This window comes from Rattus norvegicus, unplaced genomic scaffold (assembly GCF_021556685.1).
Source record: "Rattus norvegicus strain SHRSP/BbbUtx unplaced genomic scaffold, alternate assembly SHRSP_T2T unassigned-0000110, whole genome shotgun sequence".
Classification (NCBI taxonomy): Eukaryota; Metazoa; Chordata; class Mammalia; order Rodentia; family Muridae; genus Rattus; species Rattus norvegicus.
In genome coordinates this window covers 165001-175875 of record NW_028238831.1, presented here as the reverse complement: position 1 = coordinate 175875, position 10875 = coordinate 165001, and the positions used below count along the sequence as shown (strand labels likewise).

The 10875-nt window shown below is 55.7% G+C and overlaps 1 long non-coding RNA gene across 2 annotated transcripts in view; it reads left to right on the top strand.

The window, feature by feature from the left end:
- The first annotated feature begins 4535 nt into the window (after positions 1 to 4535).
- Positions 4536 to 10875, top strand: part of LOC147997613 (uncharacterized) — an 18651-nt gene continuing 12311 nt past the window's right edge. The window contains exon 1 of one of the 2 annotated variants that reach the window (XR_015647668.1): positions 4536 to 4834. This is a non-coding gene — a long non-coding RNA (uncharacterized LOC147997613). Of the gene's footprint in view, positions 4861 to 10875 lie in introns of both variants that reach the window. The other variant, XR_015647669.1, reaches the window with a different exon arrangement.

Genomic DNA, 10875 nt, shown 5'->3' with positions numbered 1-10875 from the left:
TGAAAGAAAAGAAATGAAAAGGAAGGCACCCATGGTGATGCATGACTTTGATCTCACTTTGGTCTCAGCACTGGAGAGGAAGATAGGAAGACCTATCTAGATGCAACGTGAAGAAGGCCTATGTCAGATGAGTTAATGGCTAGGGAACTGTTAGCTGGCTAGTCTGCCATTTTGTTGCAGTTGCTAATATTATAAGGACACTTTCTCATTGGTTGTTTCTGCTGTTGCTGCCAGAATTCATTACATATTCTGTTAGGCTCTTCTGTGTGATAACACACTCAGAAACCGAACACTGTAGGAGTCAGTCTAACTGCTTTCTTTGTTGTCTAGTTACCCGCAATAATCTTGGACCTGAACTGAACACCCAGCAGCACTTCCCGCACCCACCCATGTATAAGCTTTTATAACCTGGACCACCAACACTAGAGCGACAGGGCAGACAGAGACTATTTGGAACCGGACTTCCATTTTGAGTTTTTGTTTGTGTTCTTGTTTTTTTCTCCTGTCCTGTCCTGTCCTGTCCTGTCCTGTCCTGTCCTGTCCTGTCCTCTCTGTCTGTCTGTCTGTCTGTCTGTCTGTCTGTCTGTCTGTCTGTAAATCCACACATATAGTTCTTTCCACATCTTATATCTCAAAACAAATAATGCTTGCTGTGATCCTCATTTCATTCAAGGGTACTACTCTCTAGACCAGAGGAGCCCCCTTACAATTCTCCACAGGTAGTGATGACCGGAGTGTTCAGTGCGACTAAGCAGGAATTATATGGTTGCCGCCATTATGCTTGATCTTACCGAAGGTAGGGTTGCGGGGCATGGTTGCCACGATGGCGACCAGTAGACCGTGATTGAGGAGACGGAACAATAATTAACCTACAATTCTCCCTCTCTGTCAACTGTTTCTCTGTCACTCTCTGTCTCTCTTCCCTCTTTCCCTCCCCCGTCTCTCAGACCTGAATGCCTCCTCTGTTGAACACACAAACACAGCGAGAGAGCGAGAGAGCGAGAGAGCGAGAGAGCGAGAGAGCGAGAGAGCGAGAGAGCGAGAGAGCGAGAGAGCGAGAGAGAGAGAGAGAGAGAGAGAGAGAGATCTGTTAATCTGTTTGTCTCCCTCCCCTAGTTTTTCAGACAGGGTTTCTTTATGAAAAGAAAGAAACTGGTAGCTGTAGGCTGGTAGCTGCTGGCTGTTAAAGGTCTAGGTAAAACAATGTGATGGCCTAAGAGGAAAATAAAGAAACAGATACAATTAACTGTTAAGGCCTAGATGCCGTGTGAATGAGGCCTACATCAGATTGGTTAAGATAACTGTCACCTGGCTAGCCTGCCATTTTAATATTGCAAGGACGCCTTCTCATAGGTTGTTTCTGCTGTCACTGCCAGAGTTCATTACATATTCTGTTAGGTTCTGTATGACACACACTCAGAAACCAAACATTGTAGAATCCAGTGTGTCCTTGAGTGCGTGTCTACAATGCGTGCGTGCGTGCGTGCGTCTGTGCATGCGTGTGTCCATGGCCATGCTAGAGCCCACTCCAGATTTGTGTTTCAGAGATCTTTACTTATTTATTTTTCCTGCCTTGGCTTGTGTAGGCACTAAGTCACCACACTTCCCGAAAAACAAAATGAAACAAAACAAAACAAAATCCACCAACAAATGGACCAAACCCAAACCCCAAGCCAGACAAACAAATATTCCTGCCTGCCTGTCTGTCTATCAGGGCTACAACAGAGAGAAGTGGAATCTTGAATGAACAAAACTAGAATACCTAAGTCTGCCTGTTTCCCCTCTTCCCACCCTCCCCTGCCCCCCAGCCCATCCCCTAGAGCTGGTCTAGCATGTTCTCTGACCCTGGGGGTGCGGTGAACCGGCCTGCCTTGCTAAACTCTGTAGTGTATAAACTTGGTAACTCTAGAAAGCAGGAGCTGAAAATGTGCAGATAAGGTGGTGGTCGAGCTGTGTGTGTGTTGGTGTGGGAGGGAGACTGCTTCGGTAACTGCTGCTTTTCAATGTCCGGCTGAAACTCTGTGCTTATGATGTATCTTTTGGTTTATTCGATTTTACTTACTGTCTATTGGGTTTGCATTTGATTTTTATTGATTTTATTGATATTTATGTTTAACTATTTTGACCTGGCTAAATGACTGACTGACTGACTGACTGACTGACTAAGTCTACCTGGCATACAGGAGGAATTCAAGGACGAATGATTGTTTAAGTATGACAAAAATAAGTAAGTAAGTAAGTAAGTAAGTAAGTAAGTAAGTAAGTAAGGGGGTTGGGGATTTAGCTCAGTGGTAGAGCGCTTGCCTAGCAAGTGCAAGGCCCTGGGTTCTGTCCCCAGCTCCGAAAAAAAGAAAGAAAAAAAAGTAAGTAAGTAAGTAAGTAAGTAAGTAAGTAAGTAAGTAAATAAATAAATAAATAAATAAATAAATAAATAAATAAATACGATCATTTAGAAGTAATATAGGCAGAAGGAGAACATGTGGCTGTGGATGGTCTGAGGCTTCTGGCTGCTTTTGGGTGCCTCTTCACCTTTCTGCACGTGCAAACTGAGTTTAATTAAGTTCTGTTTCCCTAGAGGCTGGGAAAGGGAGAAACAGAAGTGACCTGGAACATCAGGGCTAATGGCCGGCTGCTTCCATCTTGGTGAGGTCAGGTGTCAGCCAAGCTGGCTGCCAACCATCCACAGTTGAATCCAAAGTGCCCAAATGGGACACTATAACAAATCATGTATACAGATTTGTGTATATAGAAAACATTTTTCCTTTCTCTTCTTTTCTTTTCTTGAGAAATTCAGCTGGTCCTGATGTCTTTCCCTCGGTGTGTCCCTCTGTCATCTCTCTCTCTCTGTCTCTTTGTCTTACTGTCTCTGTCTGTCTCTGTCTGTCTCTGTCTCTGTCTCTGTCTCTGTCTCTGTCTCTCTCTCTCTCTCTCTCTCTCTCTGTGTGTGTGTGTGTGTGTGTGTGTGTGTGTTCCTTAATCTCAGCAGCACTACTCATCCAATCGATTTTTCCTCTCCCCTTGTCTCCTTCACATGGCTATTACCCCACCTTAAACAGCACTAGAAGAGCCTGGCAGGCAGATATCTACCCTCTATGCTGTCAGAATTTTTTTTTTTTTTTTTTTTTTAAAGTCAAAACCTGGATTCTCAGGAGCCATGTGGTGTGTCCTCCTAGGTTCTGGTGCCCTCTTCTGGCATGCAGACATATAGTCAGCAGAGAGAGCTGTGTGGGTGGCCGAGGCAGGCAGAGTGGACCTCTGTGAGCTTGAGGCTAGATAAGTCTACGGAGCAAGTTCCATGACTGCCTGGGCTATACCAAAAGAAACGTACCTTGAGGCAAAACAAAACAAAGCAGAAAAGGTTCTGCTTTTATTTTACAGACATGTGTTCTCTCTAGTCCTATTGACTATAGAAGTTTGATCATGAAGTCACATTGATTTTTATTACAGAGTTTATTTGTGTGTGTGTGTGTGTGAGAGAGAGAGAGAGAGAGAGAGAGAGAGAGAGAGAGTTTTTTCTTTAATCTTCAAACATATTTTTTATTGTTTATTTATTTTATGAGCACACTGTCACTGTCTTCAACACACAAGGAGAGGATTCCATTACAGATGGTTGTGAGCCACCATGTGGTTGCTGGGATTTGAACTAAGGATCTCTGGAAGAGCAGTCAGTGCTCTTCACCGCTGAGCCGTCTCTCCAGCCCTGAAACAATATCTTGAATAAACAATAACAAAAACACTAAAACTAAGTCTGCCAGTTTTCCTCTTTCTTTCTCTCTCTCTCTCTCTCTCTCCCTCTCCCTCCCTCCCTCCCTCCCTTCCTTCTTTCTTCCTTTCTTTCTTTTTCTTCAGATAGGATTTCTTAGTGAATGATATTTATGTTGATATAAATTTTTTACGTACTTTTGACTGGCTAACTAACTAGCTAAGTCTGCCTGTCCTAAAGAAGGAGTTCCCCTGCCACAACTAAATACGTGCATAGAAAAAAAATATATAATTATTAACTTGGGATGAAACTAATGTAACAAGCAAGCAAACAAACGCACAAACAAACAAAGTAGGGATGGTGGTGCTGGGTGCCTGGTATATGGGAGATGGGAGACCTGTGGTCTAGAGCGTCCAGAGCTCTGGCCTCCATACTCTGGACTGCATTCTCTCTAGCAATCTTCCCAAAGTGGCTGTATTTAACCATGTTTTTATTTTTTAAATTGGCTCTCTCTCTCTCTCTCTCTCTCTCTCTCTCTCTCTCTCTCTCTCTCTCTTTCTCCCTCCCTCCCTCCCTCCCTCCCTCCCTCCCCCCACCACACACACAGAGGCACGTGTGAACAAGGGAATGCAAATGCACAAAATAAGTATGTTTTGATCAGAGTGAAAACAAATCACGGGAATTTTAACCATTCCACCATCATTCCACCATTCTTTTAATTTACTCTCTGTGTTTAGTCTTCCAAAGAGGGTGGCAGGTGTGTGGTTTGGTGAGTGCCGGCTGGCGGTGGCAGCGAGGAACAGAGAACAACAACAACCCCCCTCCCCCCATCGGGATCGGTGGAGGGTTTTAAAAATGAGTGAGCCATTTAAAAATGGTGTGGAACTGAGGTCGCCGCCACCCTCCCCTCACGCCGGAGTTTGGACGCTCCCTTTTCCTAACTGTGCCTGTTCCTTGCTAATTGTTAACCGATTCGAGAGTGCATGTCCTTTCACTTAGAGGTGGCCTGTTTTCACCGCTCCGTCCTACTTTCCTTTTCTGGGTGCCTGAGGGGGTTGGCCCCGAGTCCATCCCGCGTTCACTGTGTTCCGGCGGGACAACCGGGACCGTTTGTGCCATTCGGGAGAAGTGGTGGGTACCTGCCCCGTTGTGCGTGGGTGAGTGTCCCCCTGAGCTAGGGAGGTCACTCTGGAGAGACGGAATGAGTGTGTGTGGCGGCGGCGGCGCGTGACAGTCTGTATTGGTTTGCTTGATCGAGATCGCTGTCGGGCGACACCTAGTGGCGACAAGTTTCCGCAACGCTCCTGTCCCCCGGTTGGTGACAAAGGACGGGGAAGTGCCTGTGGTGAGCCGGCCAGGGTGAGAGGGTGACAGGCAAGCAGGCGGGTGCGCGACGGAGACGCCGTCCTGTCTGGGGACCATCTCTAGCTAGGAGGTTGTACCTGGAGAACTTCAGGGGAGGAGGGTGGCTGTACGACCTATTGGGACACAAGGAGGGGTTGGTGGCAGCTGGATGAGGTCGACCAGAAGGCTTGGGCCCCGTCCCGGATTTTTTTTTTTTCCAATTTTTTTTTTAAATTTTTTATTTTATTTTATTTTATTTTTTTTATTTCTTCCCTCCTCTCCGGTCCCAGCCAGCGGGACCATAGACACTTTTGAGGCCGAGAGGGTGCTGTGTCCCCGGCCTCCGAGCCGAGGTGGCCCGGCTAGGGGGCGCCACGGAGTTTTTTTTTTTTTTTCTTTTCCAGGAGTCCCTTCGGTCCCAGCCAGCGGGACCATAGACACTTTTGAGGCCGAGAGGGTGCTGTGTCCCCGGCCTCCGAGCCGAGGTGGCCCGGCTAGGGGGCGCCACGGAGTTTTTTTTTCTTTTCCAGGAGTCCCTTCGGTCCCTGATAGCGGGAGCCTGGACCTCTGAGGCCGAGAGGGTGCTGTGTCCCCGGCCTCCGAGCCGAGGTGGCCCGGCTAGGGGGCGCCACGGAGTTTTTTTTTTTTTTCTTTTCCAGGAGTCCCTTCGGTCCCTGATAGCGGGAGCCTGGACCTCTGAGGCCGAGAGGGTGCTGTGTCCCCGGCCTCCGAGCCGAGGTGGCCCGGCTAGGGGGCGCCACGGAGTTTTTTTTTTTTTTTTCTTTTCCAGGAGTCCCTTCGGTCCCTGATAGCGGGAGCCTGGACCTCTGAGGCCGAGAGGGTGCTGTGTCCCCGGCCTCCGAGCCGAGGTGGCCCGGCTAGGGGGCGCCACGGAGTTTTTTTTTTTTTTTTCTTTTCCAGGAGTCCCTTCGGTCCCTGATAGCGGGAGCCTGGACCTCTGAGGCCGAGAGGGTGCTGTGTCCCCGGCCTCCGAGCCGAGGTGGCCCGGCTAGGGGGCGCCACGGGTTTTTTTTTTTTTTTTCTTTTCCAGGAGTCCCTTCGGTCCCTGATAGCGGGAGCCTGGACCTCTGAGGCCGAGAGGGTGCTGTGTCCCCGGCCTCCGAGCCGAGGTGGCCCGGCTAGGGGGCGCCACGGAGTTTTTTTTTTTTTTTTTCTTTTCCAGGAGTCCCTTCGGTCCCTGATAGCGGGAGCCTGGACCTCTGAGGCCGAGAGGGTGCTGTGTCCCCGGCCTCCGAGCCGAGGTGGCCCGGCTAGGTGGCGCCACGGATTTTTTTTTTCTTTTCCAGGAGTCCCTTCGGTCCCTGATAGCGGGAGCCTGGACCTCTGAGGCCGAGAGGGTGCTGTGTCCCCGGCCTCCGAGCCGAGGTGGCCCGGCTAGGGGGCGCCACGGAGTTTTTTTTTTTTTTTCTTTTCCAGGAGTCCCTTCGGTCCCTGATAGCGGGAGCCTGGACCTCTGAGGCCGAGAGGGTGCTGTGTCCCCGGCCTCCGAGCCGAGGTGGCCCGGCTAGGGGGCGCCACGGAGTTTTTTTTTTTTTTTCTTTTCCAGGAGTCCCTTCGGTCCCTGATAGCGGGAGCCTGGACCTCTGAGGCCGAGAGGGTGCTGTGTCCCCGGCCTCCGAGCCGAGGTGGCCCGGCTAGGTGGCGCCACGGATTTTTTTTTTCTTTTCCAGGAGTCCCTTCGGTCCCTGATAGCGGGAGCCTGGACCTCTGAGGCCGAGAGGGTGCTGTGTCCCCGGCCTCCGAGCCGAGGTGTCCCGGCTAGGGGGCGCCTCCGAGACTTTATTTTTTCCAGGATCCTCCCCGGTCCCTGCCAGCGGGAGCATGGACTTCTGAGGCCGAGGGGAAGCTGTGTTCCAGGCTATCTACCATGGCCTCCTCGGTCTGTGAGCACTCAGGGTTCTAAGGTCGACCAGTTGTTCCTTTGCGGTCCGGTTCTCTTTCTACATGGGGACCTCTTGGGGACACGTCACCGAACATGACTTCCAGACGTTCCGTGTGGCCTGTCATGTTTATCCCTGTGTCTTTTACACTTTTCATCTTTGCTATCTGTCCTTATTGTACCTGGAGATATATGCTGACACGCTGTCCTTTTGACTCTTTTTGTCATTAAAGGACGTTGGAAGAGGCTTGCACCAAGGCTGTTTGCTTGTCCAGCCCTAGCTCTTTTCTTCTGCGCATGGGCCTCTTCGATGCTTGAAGCTTAGCGTCCCCCCCATGAGTACGCGCTTCCTGCTTTCCCGTGCTTGCTTGCCTGTGCTCTCTGGGGCAGCTTTATGACAACCGTCCCGCGTGTCAGGCGTTCCCGATTTCCCCGTGGTGGTTGTCGTCCGTTACCGGTAGGAGTCGTTGGTGCCGAGTGCGACTGGAAGGGTTTTCCCGTTTGGTGCTAGTGACCCCCTGGCGTGCTCCTCTGCGGCCGACCGGTTTTTTTATTTGTTTTTTTTTTGTTTTTTTTTTTGTTTTTTGGAAGGAGTTCCCGAACCTCCGCTGCTTGGTGGTGTGTCCCTTTCTTTCCTGCTGTGTGCCTCCCGAGTTGCACCTTTTCTCCTTCGAAGGGGATTTTATTTTTTTATTTTTATTTTTTTTTTATTTTTATTTTTTTTGAAGGAGTTCCCGAACCTCCGCTGCCCGTTGAGTCCCGTTCTTCCACGCCACGTGCCTCCCGAGTGCAACGCTTCCTTTTTCTCGCCCTCGAGAAGGGTAAATTTTTTTTTTTGTGTGTGTGTGGCAGTGTTAGCGACTTCTTCCCGTGCTCTCTCTCGCTCTTCTCGCTCGTATTCCCGTCCAGTGCGTGTTAGAAAGCTCTCACGCCCGTTGTTCCCGATGCATGGCGTGTCTCGCTCCCGTTGGATCGATGTGGTGCTGCCGCGTTCTCTTCGGGCCGGGGCCTAAGCCGCGCCAGGCGAGGGACGGACATTCATGGCGAATGGTCATTCAGCGCGAATGGCGACCGCTCTTCTCGTTCTGCCAGCGGGCCCCTCGTCTCTCCTCCCCATTCCTTTGCAGGGTGGTGTGTGGAAGTCAGGGGTGCGGCTGTCCGGCACGAGCGCTGACCCGCGCACACTTGTTGCTGTGGTTCGCGGTGTCCCTGTGGACGTGTCGGGGGCGCTTGCCCCCACGCCGTTCACTGCTTCGCGGCCCTCTTCCCCCGTGCCGGGGGAAGGTGGTAGACCCGCTGCGGTGCATACCCTTCCCGAATGGTGTGTGCACGCGCCCTGCTTTGTGTGAGCCTTGCGGTGCTCCTGGAGCGTTCCGGGCTTTGACCACCAAGGTGCCCGCTTCTGAGTTGGCGGTGGCGCTTCCCGCTCCCCGGCGTGCCTCCTGTGCTCCATGGTGCTTGTGCCTTTACGCTTTCCCTTGTCCTAGTTGCCGGCTTTCTGCACGGTGACAGAAAAGGGGGGTCGAGGAGTTGAGTGTGCGGTTAAAAGGCTCCTTCCGTTGGGTGAGCGCCCACCCCGTGCCTATGTTTTTGGTGCCTTCACCCGCGGGCCCTGCGCGGTTAGGGTGGTGCTGAGCGATCGCGGCTGGCCCTTTTTAAAGACCGGACTCCCTCAAGTCAAGGCTCCTCCTTTGTGTGCGCCTTGAAGAGGCCTGGCCCTCGGCGGGGACCTGTCGCAGGTCCCCCCGGTCCGCGAATGCTCAAGAAGACCCCGGAGAAAGAGACCTTTGCCGATACCGCAGACCCCCCACCAGCTGGCGCGTGGTCCTTCCCGTTCTGTCCCGCGCCTGTTGCTCGTTTCCCGTTGCGTGCACGGAGCCCTTGGCTGCTCGTCGGTGTTGGGTTCGTCCCGCCCTCAGTGAGGAATTTGCCTTCTCTAGCTATCTTCGGAAAGGGCTTTACGATCTCCGAGGGGCTTCTCCCGGATGGTCCCCTCGGCTGCCCGCCCTGACCTCAGCCTTCTGCGCGCAGCGTTTGCTCTCTCGCCTACCGCGACCCGCGCCTCCCCGCTCCGAGTACGAGGAGGGATCACGCGGGACGGGGCTCTGTCGACCTGCCGCTGTGCGGAGCTTGTGGGGGAGATTGGGTTTCTGGTGGCAGGTGGCGGGGAAGGGCCGTGCACACGCCCGCGTGCGCGGTACCCCCTCTCACCGCGAGGGGTCGTCGCGGGACGGGTGGGTTTGGAAGGGCGGCGCTGGGCTCCCGGTCCCACCCGCCTCCGTTTCCCCCGTGCCCTCCGTCGCGTGTGCGTCCCTCCCACGCGCGTCCACGTCCCGGCCACTCTCGCGGCGAGGTCGTGTCGCGTGTGGTGCGTGCCGCGTGCTCTCGGGCGTCTGCGGTTGCCGCCTCGTCCCCCCTTCCACGGCAGCGTTCCCACGGCCGGTGGAGATCGCGGGAGCCGTCCTACCCCCCTTCCCCCTCCGCGGGGCTCTCGAGGGTCCGTGAACCGCGGGGTTGGCCTCGCTCTCGGGGGCGGACTTCTTGTTTGGGGGAACCGGCGGTCGGCCGCGTCCGGCGCGTCGTCGGACGTTGGGACCCGCTGCCACGCGGGGGTCTTCGTCGGTTGGCGTCGGCGTCTGCCTCGGTTCTCTCTCGCGTCGGCTGGCGTCTCCTCGGGCTCCCGGGGGTTGTCCGTTGGTTTCGGGTCGGCTCGGTGCCGCGGGCGTGGCGGGACTGCTCCGGGTTGGGTGCAGTGTGATTCCCGCCGGCTTGGCTCGCGTGCCCGGTCGCCGCCCGAGCGGCCTCCCGGTCCCTTGTGAGGCGTCTCCCGCGGGGGTGCCGCTGCGGCCGGCCCTGCCGTCGACGGTCCTCGTTCTGCCGGTTCGCTCCCCCTCCCCGCCCGCCGGCGTTCCTTTCTCTCTCGCTCCTCGTCTGGCCGACCCGCGGCCGTGCTGCCGGGCCCCTCCTCAACGGGGGGGGCAGCCGGGCGCGCACGGGTCCCGGGGCGGTCGCGGGGTGCCTGGGGGGAAGGGCCGCCCGGCGGGCGGGAGGAAGTTGCGGTTTGAAGGGCGTCCCGGCCGCCGCGGCCGCGGCGGCGCGTCTCGCCTGGTCTCTTGGAGGCGTGTGCGGGGGGAAAGACGCCCCGCGAGGCGTAGAGGAGAAAGAGGCTTTAGTGGCTGTCGCCCACGCCGGTCCGTGGGGCCTGTTGGCTGAGGGTGCGTCTGCGCGGGGGCCCGTCCGGCCCCGCCGTCCTCTGGGAAGGCGTGCGTCGGGGGAAAGCTGCCGGGGTGCCAAGGTGGGCGCCTGGGCGTTGAGTCGAACCCGTGTGCGCGTCCCGGTGTGGCGGTGGGGGCTCCGGTCGGTGTCTCTCCCCCTCGCTGCCCCGAGGCCCGGCCTCCCTTCCGACGCGGGCTCGGCCCCCTCTCTCCCCCTCGCGGGGTCAAAGTCGCTCGTCGACCTCCTCCCCTCCTCCTCCACCTGTCCGCGCGAGGGCGTCGCCGCCGCGTGTCAGGCGTTGGGCCCGTCCTCATCCTCCGCTTCTCGCCGGGGGTCGGCCGCCGTCCGGTCTCCCGCCGCTCCCCGTTGGCGTGGTCTCCCTCCCGCCGGTTCACGGTCCTCCGACCCCGCCCGAGGGGGTCGGGGGTGGTTTCCCCGTCTCCCCGGCGTTGCGCCTCGCTTGCCCGTGTGCTTTGGGGGTGGGCCCGCTGCGGCCCCCGCCCGCCCGTGAGCCCCGGCCGCATCCGCCGGCGCGGCCGCGCCCGGTATGGTCCGCGGCGTGGGCCTCGTGTTGGGAGCGTGTCGTCCTCGCGGCGTCTCGGTACGGGTGTGTCGCCGGGTTCCGACGGGTGGCCTTCCCGGTTCTGCCCCCGCCGTCCCCCGCCCGTCCGTCCCGCGCCCCTCTTCCCGCTCTGAGGGGGTTCGGTCGTTC